The following is a 12,308-nucleotide window of genomic DNA, read 5'->3' on the forward strand; positions in this document are numbered from 1 at the left end:
CTGAGAAGATGGCAAACCAATGTCCTGGAGAATCATCTTCCCCAAGTCAGAATTCAGGCTCCTTTTATACTAAAAAGGGGAGGGGGTGTGGTTGGCTGTTGCAAACTTCTTGGTGTCTGAATCCTTTGTTCTTGCAGCTGTCCACATGGGTCAGATCATGGTGTCCCTGTGAACCTCCAACAAAACAAGTATTTTCTATTCTGTAACTTTTTATCTTTATATGAATGGGAGAATGTTATACTCTTAAAGGTCAGAGCCTTGAGAATGGGCTCTCCTGTACATTTCAGGCTACAGGCAACATTCTTTTACAGAAGGTGCAGAACCAGCATGACTAAGCATAGGAAAGAAAGCACAGGGTTAGAGCCAGAGGAACAGATCTATATGGAGTCAGATTTGTTCTTCCCTATTACACTTGCATGAGTCTCTGCTGACCCTTCACCATGCTGGGCTGAAAGACTTTTGAATGGATCAATGGTTTGGATTAGTTTGCTTAAACATATGTAAACAATATTACGTGGAAAAAGGGACATAACTAGGGATATGGCAGAGGTTTCAAAATGTTAGAGTTTATGAATATTTTATGCTAATACATTTTAAAATTTAGCTTAAGAAATAGAAAACCTGAATAAACAGCTCATTAAAGAAATTTAATTGGTCATTTAAAATACTTCCTTTCAATAGACACCAGGTCCAGAGAGTTTTAGTAAGATAATGCTACTGAAACTACAAGGAAGGGAAGGTTTTAAATGTTAGGCTTTATAAAATCAATGGGAATATGAAATATCATCTTCAGTTCTGATAAAACTAATTAGTGCCTTTCATCTGTGTCTACCATAGTTTCATGAAGCTAACGTGCCACATTTAATCTCACCCAGTGACCACAGGGAGAGCTGAACAGTTTCAGAGAGTTCAAAATGTATTCAGGAAGCAACAGGGAGCTGTCTGAGATATTTCAACAGATATATGTCATGACTGATGAGAAGATTAAGTTGGCACAGATGTGCAAGACAGGTTGGAAGTAGTAAATATCAAAGGCAGGGAAAACCCCTTAGGAAGAGATAAGGGCTTCTGTTAGGTTAGGTAAGAGTAATAAAAACACAAGGGATGGATGCAAGAAACGTTGCACAGGCAGAAGTAACAGAATTTAGCAATTGATATAGCATTTAAACAAACCAAAAATAAAAAATTAAAAACGGGATGGAGAGAAAAAGGAGATTCTAGAATTTCACCATGAGGCAATGATTCTCAAATGGGAATGATTTTTTCACCTATGGAACATTTTTTAGTATCTGAAAATATTTTTGCTTGTCAAATCTGGGATGGGGAAGGTACTACCATTCTCTATTGTGTAGGGGCCAGGGATGCGCTCAGCATCATGCAATGCACAGGAAAGCCCCCTGTAACAAAGAAGTGTCCATCCCTGAAGGCCAATAGTGCTGAGGTTGAGAAAAACCACTTTAGAGAAAAGTACAAAAGAAAGTAGCACCATTGACCAAATTCAGGAAATTAGGAGAAGGAGCAGATTTTTTAAAGAATATGGTAAGCTCTGTTTCACACACACTGTGTTTCAGGTAGCCGTAATACATACATGCAGGTTGGAATGTTCATCAACCAGCAATGCAAAAAATGATGTAAACATAAGCTTATCAACTAGGCGGGTACAGCATAAGACCTTGGATTTTGAAACCTCATGAGAACACAAAACTCCACTCACAACTTGGCTCCACTATGTACTTTCAAAGTGTTTTCAGCAAATGTTCTTCTGACCCTTGGCTTCCTCAGCACATTAAAATTATTCACATATAGTTATAGTGAGCAATAAATAAAAAAAATATGTGAAAGTTTCAACACAATCTCTGGCACAAACAAGATGCTCAATAAACACTATTCTTCCAACAAGAATGAAGTTAAGTTGGGTCAGGGGAACAGGGGGAGTTGATTACTCCAAAGTATCTAACATGGACCCCTGGATACCGCTGATTAATGTAGGACACATGAGAAGAGAAAGTTAACATGGGGTGGTGAGTAGGAATAGAGAAAAGGAGGAAGGGACATAGTCCCTTTAATTAAACGTTCATAATGAAATCAACCACACATACGATATTCCCAAAATTCTCTTTCCCAGAAACTACAGTTCAGTTCAGTACAAACTCAAGAAAAAGAAAGAAAGGAAGGAAGGAAGGAAGGAAGGAAGGAAGGAAGGAAGGAAGGAAGGAAGGAAGGAAGGAAAGAAAGAAAGAAAGAAAGAAAGAAAGAAAGAAAGAAAGAAAGAAAGAAAGAAAGAAAGAAAGAAAGAAAGAAAGAAAGAAAGAAAGAAAGAAGGAAAGAAGGAAAGAAAGAAGGAAAGGAAAGGAAAGGAAAGGAAAGGAAAGGAAAGGAAAGGAAAGGAAAGGAAAGGAAAGGAAAGGAAAGGAAAAGAAAAGAAAAGAAAAGAAAAGAAAAGAAGGAAGGAAGGAAGAAAAAGTCTGCAGGAAGCATATCGTGGACACCTCACAGTCTTCCTTTCCTTCATTTGAGCATTGCTCTTTCTATCTCTTCCCTAAAGTTGGGGATATTTCTAACATCCTGGCCTCACCAGAGTGAACATAGGCACATCGAAATGTCCCTGAATTTGTGTACTATACCCAGGAATAAGGTTTGCCTTATCAAATGGAGGCCGGGAGGGGCAGCTAAAAGAAAGAAAATGTTTAATCCAAAGGCACAAGCTGTTGGCATATCAGAGGCTATTCATGAAAGCCCCCAGTGGGCGTGTTGGGTGGGGGAGGTGGAGGAAAGAGAAGTCGTGAAGGGCTTCTCCACCGGCCTCGGACCCCAGACAGCAGAGTGTGAGCCGCATTCTGAACAAGGCCAGTCTGTCTTCAAAAGTGTTACCCACCTTTCTGGTGGCTTTAGGGGTCCTATCAGCCAGAAGTTTCTAGTGCCTTTCAAGATCAGCCCTAAACCACAGACATGACTGAAGGGCCAGGCTTTGTGCTATAGGTTCCATACTGGTTTGTCGCTTTTCACTGGTTTTCTCTTTTGCACGTTTCTTTGTATGTGTCTTAGATACAAATGCCTTTGGTTTGCCTTGTTTATACATCTTAGGAGGGTTAGAGGTTAGAATCAGCATGGATGGAATCACTCTTGTGCACGTATTTCTGAGCTCGAATCGACTCATCTTTACGTGGGTTTAAAATCGCTGGAACTGGACGCTGTAAAGAGAGAGATGCTCAAGGTCATGCATCTGTCTCTTGGTCTAGTCTTTTCTGGAATAGTTTCTTCAGTTAATTCCCCAGCATCTTCTGATGTTGTTTTTATGAAGGAAGAGCACCTATTCCAAGGAAGAAGAGTCTGATGACATCTGCTTCCCATCAATACAACAGGAAATGGACGGCCAGGGCTTTGTCCAAGACGGCGCTGGACTCCATCCAGCTGGGGGTCCAATAAATCTTCTGGATGATGGTGACAATCTGATCTGCCTATTCCTCCAGGCTCAGCTCACACAGCATGCCCACACATCCTTTTATTCCAGCCACACTGCACAGCTTTCAGTCCCATTAATCTGCTCTTTTTTTCATATCCCTGGACCATTTTATCTGTACCACTGTCCAAAATGCTTCCCCAAAGTCCCCTTCTCCGCCTGATTAAGTCCTATTTGTCTTCTCTCTGGAATAATAATAATTCAGAGGGTTGTGAGATTAAAAGAGGTCATCCATGGTACATTCTGAGAACAGTATCTGGCCTGTTGTAAGCCCTTGACCCATTTTAGCCATCATTCCTCTCCTTTCTAGATTCAGTTCCATTATCACCACTTAGAGGAAACCTTCCCTGAATCCTTTCCTCCCTGTTAGGGGCCCATCCTGTATGCACTCATTTTCCCGGAACATGTCTCTGTCACAGTCCTAACGAGAATGAGGACCAGCATCTGACAACCGCTCTGTGCAGACCCTGCCCCATGTTCTTACAATATTTAATCCTCACAGTAACGCTACGAGTAGTTCTACTATTATTCCCATTTTAGAAAAGAGCAAACAGACAGGTTTAAGCTATTTTTCCAAGGACTAACAGCTAGTAGACGGCTGAATCAAAACCCAGAGTTCTCTGCTGTCAGAGTCAATGTCTTACAGTTTATCACAGCGAACTTGATCTGCTGCTTTTATTGTGATGTTACTTCTCCCCGTTAGATTGCAAGTTCTTCAAGGACAGAAATCTGTTTGTTTTTGCCATTATTGTTTCTCCCAGACCCTGGCCCTGGGCCTGGTACTAAGCACTTGCTTAATAAATGTTTGATAAATTAATTTCCATCACACAAAGTAGGGAAAGAAGACTAGAAAATCTTGTCAAAATAAGTTGATCCGGGAGAGCCAGGGGGCTGTACTTCCCACTTCCTGCCCATATTTTATGGTTAAGACCAGGCTCTGGACCTTGAGAGAATCAGCCTTAGGTGCAGCTGCAAACAGCCTCATAATCCCATAAACAACAGCACGGCATGGTCCACTGCTGCGCAAATCCGACAGAGGAAAGGAGTTGGACGGGACTCGGCTCTTCCCTATGAAAAATCTATTTAACAAGGAAACCAACCAGAGGCTGACTCATGCCTGGATTGCTTTACCTCTCCTGCCTGCCAACCCGAGTCCATCACTCCGCTGAACTCCAAACGCCCCTCCACGGCGCCCCCGGACTCACCACACCCGCGTGAGAACACCACGTGTACTGTCTCCACACGCCTGCAAGTCTCAGGCGGACTGTGGGGACCACATCAGTGTGTCCTTGTTCGTCATCCCAGTTTGTCCTCCGTGTGTCATGGTTAAAGCTTGTCTCTTGGATTAGATTAAAAACAACAAAAGCTCATTTGCCCAGCCTGGCACATGACAGATCCTCCGTAAACACTAAGTGAATGGATGGGGGGCTGAATGGGTGACTGGAGGGAACAAAACCGTAGAACTGATTCAATGCAACTCCCTCTTTCGGTTCTCATCCCACCCACACGGCGGGCCATCATCAGCATTCTGACACATCCTGGGACATCCACCTGTCAGAGGATGTACCTCTCTCCACTGTAACTGAACCGTAGCTCATCATGGAAGCATAATTGTCCCATACGCCTCCTTTTGTGCATGATAGCTAACAGAGAGCCTGGGACATAAGGATACTGAATGAAGGCTCAGTGAAATCATTCATTCATTCAACACATATTTATTATTACCAGTCTTGTGCTATGTGACTATATTGCAAGACCTAAAGTGTCAAGCATCACCTTAACATCTTTGAGGGGGCCCCGGGCCCCGGAGGCCGACCCATGAGTTTTCCTTATTTTGCCAGGTATGCCCCTCATCCAGCAGGAAAGGGTATGCTGGTTCCCCTATCAGCCTGACCAGCTGCACCCTACTTGGTCCTCAATCTAATGGTTTCACCTCCCTGGCAGCTCATAAATTATTCAAATAAAAGCCAAAAGCATCCTCCTGTGGGGTACCAAGTGTTACCTCAAACTCTTGTCACGACAAAGCCTGCCTCCCACAGCCCCTGTTGGTTCACTGTGTCTGAATGCAACCCCTTTGTGGCCCTGCATGGCATGCAGTGTCCTGCACTCCCACAGTGTGAGTACACATGACTACGAAACTGCCATCAGTCTTTTCTGTTCAGTGTCAGGTGTCGTGTGTCTATTTATGGCAGGCGGTTACTCCTTTACTCCAGGGGTGAATAGAGTGTGACTAGAACCATCAGGTGCAGGGGATTCAGTTGTGATCAAGATAAACTAGGTCCCTCTTGACTGAAAGCTGAGTTCTTGTACCAAACAGATGCCAAATTGAGGCTCTCTCTCCTGAGAGAAACCCTGAATTCCTGAAAGGGGAGCTATCAGTAAGACAGAGGAAAGTGAAGAAATCACTGGAGAAAGAGGACTCTGGGAAGGGAGCTAGGTCTGCGCAGGGGTGGCACCAGCTTGGGCAGGAAGCAGCCAGGCAGTGTTCCAGGCCCTGGGGACCTGCTCTCAAGGTGACCATGTTCTAACAGGGTAAAACAAAGCACAAAAGCCAGGTCACAAATAAGATAATTTTCAGCACTATGAAGATAACAGAGGGTAACACACTAGAGCAGGAGTCAGCAAACTACAGCCTTGGAGCCAAATCCAGCCCACTGCCTGTCTTGGTGCAGCCTGCAAACTAACATTTTAAGTAATTGAAAACAATCAAAAGGTTACTATTTCATGTCATGTAAAAACTGCACAAAATTCAAATGTCAGTGTCCCTACGTCAAGTTTATTGAAACGCAGCAGCAGACATCCACGTGCAAATTGTCCACGGTTGGTTTCATGCTACAGTGGCTGAGAGGTGTCGTTGTGACAGGCACTGAGTGGTTACAAAGCTGTAAGTCATTACTATCTGACACTCTGCAGAAAAAGTTTGCTTCCCTCTATACCAGAGAGCCACCGGGGTAGGGATTGGGAGCAAAATGTTAGCAGGGACAGGCTTCCCTGAGGAAGTGACTTGAATTGAGAGTTGAAGCATGAAAAAGAGGCAGCCAAGTGGAGGCCTGGAGGAAAAGCATTTCCAGCAGTAGAGACAGCAAACAGAAAGATTCTGGCATGGGAACTAGGCTGGTGAGCTCATTCATTTGACAAATCTTTTTTTTTTTTTCATATATTCATTTTCATATTCTTTTTCATTAAAGGTTATTACAAGATGACAAATCATTTTTGAAGCCAACTCTATGTCCAGCATTGTTCTAGCCGTGGATAAAGCAGAGACTAGACAGAAGTCCACTGCCATTGTGCAGCTTAAATTCTAGAGGAGGGGACACACCATAACTAACTATGTTTTAGAAATAAATAAATGTGCAATTAATTTCAGGTAGTAATAAGTGATTGAAAGAAAAATAGATTTAAAAATTACAGACGAATGGATAAAGGGGATGTGATCTATATACGTATATGTACAATGGAATATTACTTGGCCATAAAAAAGAATGAAATAATGCCATTTGTAGCAACATGAATGGACCTAGAGACTATCATACTGAGTGAAGTAAGTCAGACAAAGACAAATATCATATGAAATCACTTATACGTAGCTCAGTAGCTTGTAATAATCTATAATAGAAAAGAATCTGAAAAAGAATATAGATACAGATATAAATAGTTTAGATAGATGTAGGTGTATGTATAACTGAATCACTACACTGTACACCTGAAACTAACACAACATTGTAAATCGACTACGCTTCAATCAAAAAAAAAATATTGTATAGCACAGGGAACAATATTCAATATCTTATAGTAACTTATGGTGAAAAAGAATATGAAAACAAATATATGTATGTTCATGTATGATCAGAGCATTGTGCTGTCATAGAAATTGACCAGAAATTGACACATTGTAAACTGACTATACTTCAATAAAAAAATACATATACACAGAAAAAAAAGAGCACTAATAAAAAAGTAAATAGAGAATGAAAAGGAAAAGTGGCTATTTTATATCCATTTATTAGCAAAGACCATTTAAAAAGATGTCACGTGAGCTGAGATGGGGCAGAAGTGAGGGAGAAAGGCATGAAATGGTCCATCCAAGTGTTCCAGGAAGCAGAAACCACAATGTGCAAAGGTCCAGAGGCAGGAATGTGTTTGGCACATTTGAGGAACATTGAGATCAGTGGGTCCCATGTGAAAACAGCAGTAAGGAAAGGGCGCTATGAGTCAGAGAGAGGTGCAGAGGCCAGATCTTGGAGAGTTTGCACATCACAGTCATGGAATCTGGCCTACATGTTTAAAAGACAACTCTGGAAACTGGTGAATGAGATGTGGGAGGACAAGCGTGGAGGGGGGGAGGTCAGAGAGGAGGCCTTGTGAAGAAGTGACACCATGAACTGGAGCAGGATCACAGTGGCGACAGTGAGTAGTGGTTAGATTCTGGATATGGTCTCAAGGTAGAAGCATCAGAACCTGCTGAAAGATTGTGTATTTATCTTCCATACTTTGCAGAATAAATTGCCACAAACCCAGCAGCTTCAAAGCAACATACATTTGTATTACCTCATAGTTTCTACAGGTCAGAAGTTCATGTAGCTGGGTCCTGTGCTCAGGCTCTCACCTTTGTTATACTCCGTTGGTGAGAAGCAAGTTATAGGTTCCACCAGCACTTAAGGGGAGGGGATTAAATAAAGGTGTGCTTCACTGGGGTCATCTTAGAATTCTTTCTACCACAGATTGGTCTGGGGTATAAGAGAAAGAGAAATCTATAGGGTGACTCCTAGGTCTCATGTGCTGGAGCATCTGGGTAGAAGGTGAGTTCCCTTACTGATATGGCATAGGCTTGAGTGTGGAGAAGAGGTTTAGTGGAGGTAAGGAAAGGCAGGGTAAATTAGTAGTTCAGTTTGGACATATTAGGATTGAGGTGCCCCTGTTGACAATAGCCAAGACATGGAAACAACCTAAATGTCCATTGACAGATGACTGGATAAAGAAGTTGTGGTATATTTCTACAATGGAATACTACTCAGCCATAAAAAAGAATAAAATAATGCCATTTGTAGCAACATGGATGGACCTGGAGATCATCATTCTAAGTGAAGTAAGCCAGAAAGAAAAAGAAAAATGCCATATGATATCACCTATATGTGGAATCTAAAATTTAAAAAAAAGACACAAATGAACTTATCTATGAAACAGAAACAGACTCACAGACATAGAAAACAAACATGGTTACCAGGGGGAGAGGGGGTGGAAAGGGAAATATTGAGGGTTCAAGATTTGCAGATACTAATGACTACACATAAAATAAATAAATAAGTTTATACTGTACAGCACAGGCAACTATATTCAATATCTTATAATAACCTATAATGGAAAAGAATATGAAAAGGAATGTATGTGTGTAGAAGTATGACTGAAACATTATGCTGTACATGAGAAATTGACACAACTCTGTAAACTGACTACACTTCAACAAAAAAGGGAAAAAAATTCTTCACAATTAGAAGATAAGATTGAGGTGCCCACTAGACACCCATAGGTATGTCTGCAAGGTTGTTGAATGATGAATCTGGAGCTCAGGGAAGAGGTCAGGTCTGGATACTTAAATCCGAGGGTTATTAGCAGATACAGATGGCATTCAAAGCCATGCACTTAAATTGGATTATCCTGGCAGTTGGGAATGGGGTGGGTGGTGCTGCAGTTTCTCAACTCCGCATTGTAATGTGAAAGCACTTTTAGGTGGTATGTAAATAAATGGGTGTGGCTACGTTCTGATAAATATTTACGAACACTGAAATTTCGATTTCATGTAATTTTCACATGTCACAAAATGTTAGTGTTCCTTTGATTTTTATTCAACAGATTGAAAATGTAAAAACCATTCTCAGCCTACAGGCCAGAAAAAAAGCTGGCAGCAGGCTGGATTTGGTCCATAGGCCATAATTTGCCTGTCCTAGACCATAGTTAGACACTCAGACCTGCAAGGGAAAAGCTGTGGCCAAATGAGAACAAGCATGATCAGTTCACATCGTTGCAACAATTACTGAGCACCTGATATGTACACAGGCACTGTGCCCAAGGATTCGAAGTTATTTGGAGATCATGTGAATTTACTGAATAAAAATTGAAAAGACTCAACAAAGCTCCCACGTGGCTTATAAAATGATCTCACGTTTGCATCAGCTAAGTATATACTGTTAAACTCCCCCACCCATGAAAGTTACCAGCTTCACAATATAGAGCATGTTTTAAAGGCAAAGGAAAACAACCCACAGTGTCTGCTTAGTGCAGTATTTTTAAACATCCATAACTTTGTTAGTGCAAAACCAAATTTCTTCAAACAAGGCAAAGTGCACATTCCTTACTCAGGGTTATGTACCAGAGATGCCAAGTCTGAAATTTCCAAACAAAGCTGCTTTTGAGTAATCCAAAGACAAAAAAGCATTTGAAAAATCTCTAAACTGCTGAAAAAATAGCATTTTCTTTCACCTTTAGGTAATTCTGAATTGGGTAAATGGACTTTCATTTACTTTCCAAAATAAACCTATTTGGGAATGTAACCAAGAAAGAGAAGCTGGAGAAATCTTCCATGGATTCCATTCATTGCTGTTGATGCCATGGACTTTAGAGTGGGAAAAAAAAAGAACAGGGAATCAGAAGCCTTGGGTTTCTAACCCTTAGTTGGCTGCAATTTCTTTCCATTATCACACATGCCCTGTAAAAACAGGTCCCAAACAGCTTCCTGGTAGGATATATGAATATGACCATGCAAACGTCTTTGATAATGCAATGTCCCCATTAACCTGCTGGAAGGTGAGGAAGGAGGCTTGGAATAGAGTGTTGGAGGCCAAGCAGAGTGGGGAGGGTGCCCACATAGGGGAGGGGATGGGGGGGGGAGAGGGCGTGGGACAGGGCTGATGAAATGAGTGAGCATATTAGGATATAAAAGCCAATTCTCTGGCCATCATTTAAAAGTCCACAAACAATAAATGCTGGAGAGGCTGTGGAGAAAAGGGAACCCTGCTACACTGTTGGTGGGGATGTAGTTTGGTGCAGCCATTATGGAAAACAGTACAGAGATTCCTCAAAAGACTAAAAATAGACTTACCATATGATCCAGCAATCCCACTCCTGGGTATATATCCAGAGGGAACCTTAATTTAAAAAGATACATGCACCCCAATGTCCACAGCAGCACTATTTACAGTAGCCAAGACATGGAAACAACCTAAATGTCCATCAACAGATGACTGGATAAAGAAGTTGTGGTATATTTCTACAATGGAATACTACTCAGCCATAAAGAATAATGAAATAATGCCATTTGCAACAACATGGATGGACCTGGAGATCATCATTCTAAGTGAAGTAAGCCAGAAGGAGAAAGAAAAATACCATATGATATTACTTATATGTGGAATCTAAAAATTTTTTTAAAAAGACAAACTTATTTATACAACAGAAACAGACTCACAGACATAGAAAACAAACTTGTGGTTACCAGAGAGAGAAGAGGGTGGAAAGGGATAAACTGGGAGTTCCAGATTTGCAGATATTAACTACTAAATATAAAATAGATAAACAAGTTTATACTGTATAGCACAGGAAACTATATTCAATATCTTGTAACTTATGGTGAAAAAGAATATGAAAACAAATATACATATGTTGCTATATGACTGAAGTATTGTGCTGTACACCAGAAATTGACACAACATTGTAAACTGTCTATGCTTCAATAAATGTGTGTGTGTGTGCGTGTGCGTGTGTGTGTGCGTCTGTATACCCCAATGTTCACAGCAGCACTATTTACAATAGCAAAGACATGGAATCAACCTAAATGTCCACTGACAGATGACTGGATAAAGAAGATATGATACACACACACACACACACACACACACACACACACACACAGAGATATGTCTGAATCACTATGCTGTACACCAGAAACTAACAAGATATTGTAAATCAACTATACTTTCATAAAAATATATAAAATAAATAAACATCATATTTTGTTACCTTAAGTTTTTTTTACTAATGTTGACTTTTCCTCTTTACCAAGCCCTCTCCCAACATACAAAACAAAGCTTTCAGTATACATACAATATAGTGTAATGGAATTAAACTATCACCAACATGAAAAAGAAGCCGTATTTCAACCAACCATGAAATTCTCTGCCAAAATTTTGAACTAACTGAATAATTTTTGACCAACCCAAACATCAGTTTTGAAGGGTTGGGAAGTGCTCCCTGTCCACACTTGCTGCCCCTACCTCCTTGTCCTCTGGGGGCTCACCCCCATCCTGCCATGTTTGCATTTGACCCTTTGGATCAATAGAGAGCCACTCTAGTTGCCTTAGGACGTGAAAGTTTATTATTAGAGTGTGCACAGTAATAAAGAAAAAGAGAATGTCAGCCAGGAAGCTAGGCTTCAGTACAATGCAGGAAAAGATGAAGTACCAGGCCCTGTGGGAAAAATGGAAATGGAGACACAAACAGAAGAATCGTTCTAAATCCAAAGCAATTCTAGGGATCTCAGCAAAATGCTTTCTAGATTTTCATTTTAAGGCTCTGCCCTTAACCCCATTCAGCTGCTCCGCTTTTCTACTTCTCTGTGTGTTTGTGCACCTCTCTTCCACTATAAGTGACCTTATCAATTCTCCTCTATCTCTCGGTCGCTCTGTCTATTCATTGACACAACTGCCTCATAACCTCACCCTGCCCTGGCCATCACAAGACCACAATTCTATATCAGAGTCCACTTTTTGCATTTCTTCATCTTCAGTTCCCTGCCACATCCGAAATGTGTCCTGCTTCCCAATTACACATTCCTAAGAATGACGTGCCAATGGAG

This window comes from Camelus bactrianus, chromosome 23 (assembly GCF_048773025.1).
Source record: "Camelus bactrianus isolate YW-2024 breed Bactrian camel chromosome 23, ASM4877302v1, whole genome shotgun sequence".
Lineage (NCBI taxonomy): Eukaryota > Metazoa > Chordata > Mammalia > Artiodactyla > Camelidae > Camelus > Camelus bactrianus.